Source organism: Triticum dicoccoides, chromosome 6A, assembly GCF_002162155.2.
Source record: "Triticum dicoccoides isolate Atlit2015 ecotype Zavitan chromosome 6A, WEW_v2.0, whole genome shotgun sequence".
In the NCBI taxonomy this organism is placed as follows: Eukaryota; Viridiplantae; Streptophyta; class Magnoliopsida; order Poales; family Poaceae; genus Triticum; species Triticum dicoccoides.
Window position 1 is genome coordinate 22,444,353 of NC_041390.1, and position 6,853 is coordinate 22,451,205.

The 6,853-nt window shown below is 42.9% G+C and overlaps 1 long non-coding RNA gene across 1 annotated transcript; it reads left to right on the forward strand.

Moving 5' to 3' along the window:
- Nucleotides 1–5,149: 5,149 nt before the first annotated feature.
- Nucleotides 5,150–6,853, forward strand: LOC119315130. The gene is made up of 3 exons (XR_005152590.1): nucleotides 5,150–5,368; nucleotides 5,683–5,767; nucleotides 6,664–6,853. It is a non-coding gene; the product is annotated as an uncharacterized LOC119315130 (long non-coding RNA).

Genomic DNA, 6,853 nt, shown 5'->3' on the forward strand with positions numbered 1-6,853 from the left:
AACAATGGTCAAACTAATTATTCTAGAATATTAGTGTTACTAAATAATTATTTTAATTATTTCAATTTTGGTCAAATCTGGTCAAACTGTGGTCAACTGTGGTCAAACTGTGGTCAAACAATGGTCAAACTAATTATTCAAGAAATATTAGTGTTACTAAATAATTATTGTTTTTTAAAACAATAGTTTCAAACTCAAACAGTGAAATGTGTCACTTCATGCTCAAGCAAAATTCCTGAAGGTTAATAGGATTGACATCTTATTATTGTCAGGAAAACAACAAGTGCAGACTTGGAGCGTGGGAGAATAGAACCCGGAAGTTAAGCGTGCTTGGGCTGGAGTAGTGAGAGGGATGGGTGACCGGTTGGGAAGTTAGATGATTTGGAATGATGAGGGGTGATAAAAGAATAAATTGAGAAGTGATGAGGGGTGGTGATTAGAGACTAGAGGTTAAAATAATTTAGAAATTTGAAAAAAAAAATTCAATTTTTTTTTCAAAAACCTGTGGCGGCCTTTAGTCGCGGTTAGCCACAAGAACCGCGACTAAAGGTCGTCCGCCCCGACGGCCACCTGGCGCCCACGTGGACGGGCCTTTAGTCGCGGTTCTTAAGCAACCGCGACTAAAGGGGGGGGGGCCTTTAGTCGCGCCCGTTCGGTCGCGGTTGCGCAACCGCGACTAATGGCAGTTGCGAACCGCGACCAAAGGCCCTTTTTCCACCAGTGTTAATATTACATTTAATATTCTCATACATATCAAGTGACATTGGCGACCTTTTTAGCATCAAATTCTCACACACACTCTCTCCCTCCCTCCTCCTCACACTCTCTCCCCCTCTCCCTCTCTCTCTCTCTAACACACACACATATTGATCTTATTGGGTACGGGACCATAATCCATCTATTTCACACGCACACGCGCTAGTGCATAATAATATGGATTATAAAACAGGTTCAAGGTAGTAACAAGGATTCTTCTCATGCATTAATAAACAAATGTTCTGCACTGAAGACAAGATAAACAATTCCCAAAGTGCATCAAAGCATCACTGAACATTACTGGCAAGATAAATGCACGATGTACCGGAACTGCTCGGATGAACCGGAACAGAGCCAACATATATCATCCTAGACAAACGTAACATCAACCATTTACCTTGGTACTTTAGGGACCGACAGGAGGATGCATGTAGAAGCGCTTATTGCCTGCGAATCCACAGTCAGAGAGAGAAATTGGAACCCATTCCCATCACCAACTGATAAAGAAAGCTTGTAAGAAAATTGATATCGGGCCAACTTGGATCTTCGGTGATTGTCCGCCGGTATGGAGAATTTAGGAGGGTGGGTGCAGGAAGTGGCCTTGTGGATGATGGATGGAGGCGCGGAGGGATGTGGTCGCCGGAAGGTCGAAAGCGGAGAGGGTCGGGCACGTTAGGTGGAGCCGGTGGTGCGCGACAACCGGAGGCGGCCCAATCATGGGCGCGAACCGACGATAGCCTCGGCCCATCTCTCGACGCAGCGAAGACAGAGAGGGCGGCACTGCCGGTGCTCGAGGCCGCCGCTCGACACCATCTACATCGAGGGGAAAGAGAGGCGAGAAAGCGATAGGGTGATGCGGGGCTAGGGATTGCGGAGGAGGGTGGGGGTGTGCGATTTGAATGGATGGTTCTGCCCACCGTTTTCTTGTACGTGGCGGTGGAGACGGCGGCGTCCAGCCATGCAGGCGAGGCATGGGTCAAGCCGGGCACACGGCGAGGCGCAGTAGCAGAGGCGGGGGCGATTTTTTGCTACTGAGATGCATGGTGTGGGATTGATCGTTCATGTTCTCTTTTCCTTTTTAACGGGAGATGGGTGCGATTTTTTCACGAGGGGAGAGATGCGACCACGTACAGATTCCATAATAAATTAATTAGATCCATAACGGGAATTCTTTACAATGCGTTAAGATTTACGTGTTAGTTTTCTTAATAAAGAAATGCACTGATGTAGGGATCGATTGATTCGGGTAAGAAAAGATAGATTCGTGATCTTTTGTATGTTAGGAAATTAGTGGTTTGCAAGGAAAGAGTGGAGAGAAAAAGAACCAATGCGACCACGTATAGATTCCATAATAAATTAATTAGGTCCATAACGGGATTTGTTTACAATGCGTTAAGATTTACGTGTTAGTTTTCTTAATAAAGAAATGCACTGATGTAGGGCGCGATTGGTTCGGGTAAGGAAAGATAGATTTGTGATCTTTTGTATGTTAGGAAATTATTGGTTTGCAAAGGAAAGAGTGGAGAGAAAAAGAACCAGTGGAGGTGGGAGGAGGACAAAAATAAACCGTACGAGGCTACCAACTGCTCCATTAGGAGTAGAGATTGTTTGTGAAAATAACGTGCGACGACGACTTAGCGAGCGGATCCCCTTAAAAAAGACATAGCGAGCAGATTCCCTTAAAACTGATAGGAATGGATACGATTGATGACGTTGATAAATAGTGGTGAATGTTGGCCTAATTTACTATCATCATGCATGAAAACGAATCATCAAGAAAAAGAATACTTCCTATTACTACACTCATATAAAGCTTCCTAATCTCTGCTACTAAACAGTTTCTGCCCAAACAAGGAATGAAAGTTATGGACGTGATTCGAAAGGAAACAAACGTTATGAAGATTAATTACTTTAGATTTGATCTTTAGAGATTGATTGTGATTGATTCTTTTACATAAAAACATTACTAAATAATTTGCGTCAGTATGGAAAGTTCTGATCCGTTCAGTTTTTTTCGTTGTGTGAGAGGGTGAAGTGAAAATAAACCGATGAAGTGGGGGAGGCGACGAAAAAAATCTACGACGGTTAACCTACAAAAAAAAACCGGACGAAAGTGGTGGGACGAAAAAAAACCTGGAAGCGAGACTACCAACTGCTCCATTAGGAGTAGAGATTCAGCTGCACATCCGGGGCGTGCTCTCGTGCAGTCCACGTCGGATTAGCTAGAGACAAAAAAGATCAGCGGTTTGACCTTTGCTGCCCCAACACGTTGTTTGCTTCGTCCAGAAGAAAACAAGAGAGGAAGAGGAAATCGCCCCCACCCGTTCTCCCTCGGCGCACGCTAGGGTTGCTGCCGCCACTGCCTCGCCCCATCGGCCCATGGCCAGGTCCTCCGACTCCGGCCACCGGAGAAGGAAGCAAACTCGACATCCAATCGTCCAGACCTTCTCTCGACCCAAGCAAGTCGCCTCCTTTCTTCCCCTTCCCTCATCCCCCGACCCCTCTCTGCCGCCTCGTGTCCTACCCCTTTCTCTTCTCAATCTGAATCCATGGAGATAGTCGGCAGGGAGGACGAGTATGTGTTGGAGGGCGCTGCCGGCGGCGCCAAAAGTAGCTCAACAAGAACCACCGTCACGCGGAGGCAAGACACTATCGACACGGATCCGCTTCGTCTGCGCCGGCAAGGGCCAGCCATTCTAGATCCGACCAGGTACGATGCATCCTACCTTTTCCAACTGCCGAATACTTCTCTAAATCATGGTGGGCACTGCCCATGGAGGTTCATATGAATCAATTTACTTTGAGCAGTGCAGTGTCACAATAGCAACTCTCCCTTTATTCCTGGCATGTTTTATAATCTGCATATTTTGTTGTAATGGCTGCAGTAAGGAGTAAGGCAGTAACAGTGTTGAATCACTTAATATATGCTACCATAGGGCATGTATTAGACTGTTAGTTGATGCAGGGGAGTTGCAGCAATAACAGGTGTTCACTTAGATTCAAAACTCTGAATTTTACTGATTCCTGTCTTAGCCCTCTAATCCCTTGATAGATTTGTGCCTAGCCACCTGAACTTTTTCTGGCGAGTTTACTGATTTGTACATCAATTTCGAGCTTTCTTGGGAATGTTTAGAAGTCTCAAAATCAGCCTGGGTCACCTGCAGCAGTAAAAACGCAACAAATATAACATTATGCAGTGAGTTGTTGCTTTTTGAGCAGAATATCAAACTATCAGCTTAAGTTAGCGAGAACAATATATCAGGCGTTCAAGAGCCTCATTCACAAGGTATAGCCGAATACCAATCGGTGACAAGCAGATGTCAAGACGCAAGATTAAATGGTGGATATAAAAGTAGTTTCAACAGACTGCGCAGAGAGTTCACTTTGCAGATGGTAAACTGTAGATATCCTGCTTCATCCCCCCTCCGTAAATTAGAGGGAAGGTTTTTGACAAAGTAGCTCTAGCTTTGATCTACAAGACCAGGATCGATGCCACGCCAAACGCACAAGGCTGAATAGATTACACCACAACTATGCAAAGCTGTCTTATATTCAACCTGGTATGACAATGCATGATGTATTTTGATCAGAAACTCATAGACCATGTAGCATGCTTGGCTCTAGGTATGGATTATCCTTTATTTGAAACTCATGATGCCGGAAATCCACAAAAAATAATCAGTTTTTGGATGGAGAGCGATACTACAGGAAGACATCGTTCTAATTAACTTAATTGTATATGAAGCTTTGAGAAATTTACAATGAACAGAAAGCCTTTACGACATTGTAGAATCATTATAAGAATTCTACAATGGTATAAGACAGTTTAGCAGCTGAAGCAGAGGTTCAAGTAGACCTAGATTCTGACGAATGCAATGTCACAAACAGAACCTAAATTACTAATCATATGCCATGCCATGTTTCAACCAAATTGAACGTAATCATATTACCATAATAGAGTTTTGGGCTCACAGAAGAAATAAAAGAAATCATGATGACACATGGTAGGAATCTGCACACCTTCCTTTGGATCTCCTCTTTCTTGTCATTGATGGATAGTGGCTTTTGCTCGCAGGGCCAGTTGCTGCTTGTTATAAACCAGAGCACTGATGTCCGCTTCCAGCTGCTGGGCCATGGGCTCCTCCATCTGCTCCGCAAGCTCATGATCCGCGATTTCCTTCTGAAGCTGCGTGAGAGAAACAGAAATGCAACATTCACAATGCAGTGATTGTTCCTCGTTCTAGAAAATATTGCAAGGAATTTTTGCTACGTATGAACCAAGAAATGCGGCATTTAGATATGTGAGCAACCATCTATAAAGTACTGTGTGTACGGAACTATTAATGAAATTATCATCTTCTAACCTCCCTATTTTGCAGATTTTGTATGCTCCCCACCCGGGTTGAACGGCTGCATCCACCTGTTGTTATGGTAGTGGAACCCCTCCAATTATATCAAGAAATATAGTTCTTCGTTTATCTGATAGGGATCCTAATTGTAGCACCCTAGCCTGGACTTCTCAAGGGTGAACATACTGATGGATGGAAACCAACCTAATGATTGATGGTGTTATCATCAGGAGGCAGTGGACTAGCGGTGGCGTGATTCAAAAGTAAGTTCAGATAGCCTCGGATATTGGATTCTTCTTTTGAATCTAAAATATCAGTCTGTGTTGTATACAATCTATTGGATTAGAAATAGTTAACTATCACATGATTTTGATTCCACACTGTATAATGGACGTAACAATATTAGGTACTTAGGTTGGTCAATATAACTCATTCTGGCATTTTATTGACTATAACCATTAATTATGATTCATTTCGATCCTGTTTATACGAAACTTATGTTGTACTTAGATTAGGTAGTCATCTGTTGTTCTCATGTCATGTAACATACTGACTGTGCTTCTGTTCTTTTACATAGCTATTGCTGATTCTGCATTTGAGGATTTCACGAAGCCAAGCGATCCTCTTGTGCTCTGAGGAGCTCTGATGTATACAGGCATCTGGTATGATCGCATGCCTTAATTCATACATAGGAGTTAGTATTGTAACTATTAAGTAGCTCAATAATCTGTTGCCAATAAAATAAGTTGGTATATACGATGAAGAAGTACTGAATCTCTTAAAGCATAAAGCCATAAAAATCAGCATGCACTAAGGCCCAAGCACAAAGTAAAAATGTTCTAATTTCAAAAGATTAATTTAGTTTTGGTAGGGGTGCGTAGGTATAAACAATGAACCATCTTTTCCAAAAAAATAAACCCTGGACCATTCTGCATCCAGTATATTGACATATTAGTTGCTCTCTTGTTTCTGAACATTTTTGAACCAGCTGAGAAGTACTCAAAATCTTAAAGCATAAAGTCATGAACATCCTAGGCACAGAATAATCATGCAGTGAAGATACTTTATTACAAACCATGTATGATATGACACCAACACCAAATCCTTGAAGCAGCCATCCCATGTAGAGAAGTGATGAGTCATGTGGATTAAACATCGATTAGCAAGCATGAAGCTCGTATCGTCGCGAGAAGAGAAATGGCAGAAAATAAGCTTGGGAAACATGTGGGTGCATCATGCCATACATTCGTGAAGGAGATGGCGAGCCAACGGTTGATGTTCTGAATCGCCACCATCGTTAACGACTGAAAATTCAGTAGGCATGTCCATAGTATAAAAGATTAAAACTTTGGTGTAGTCAAGAATTAATTTGTTGCAACTTGCAAGCATATGACATGAACAAAATAATGAACCTTTTAAGAAAAAGTCTTCACCTACACATTGTCTGCAACACCAATTTCTCTTCTCTGATTATCGTATCAAATGCCACACGCAACTAATTAAATAACTCATGAGATTTGAGACTAATACAAGCTCAACTCTTAATTTTCATTCGGAGGGAGGGAGGGGTCAAGATTTTCTCACCCCTTTCTGGCCAATGTGCTCGGCCATCTGGCCGCTGGCGATGGCCCTGACCATGGCGCTGACTTAGATAGCGAGCCGAACGCCAAGAACTGACGTGCAGGCACGAAGTTACTCAACATCTTTAGTCCAAGAAGAAGTCGAAACAGAGCAAGCATAGAGTCTCC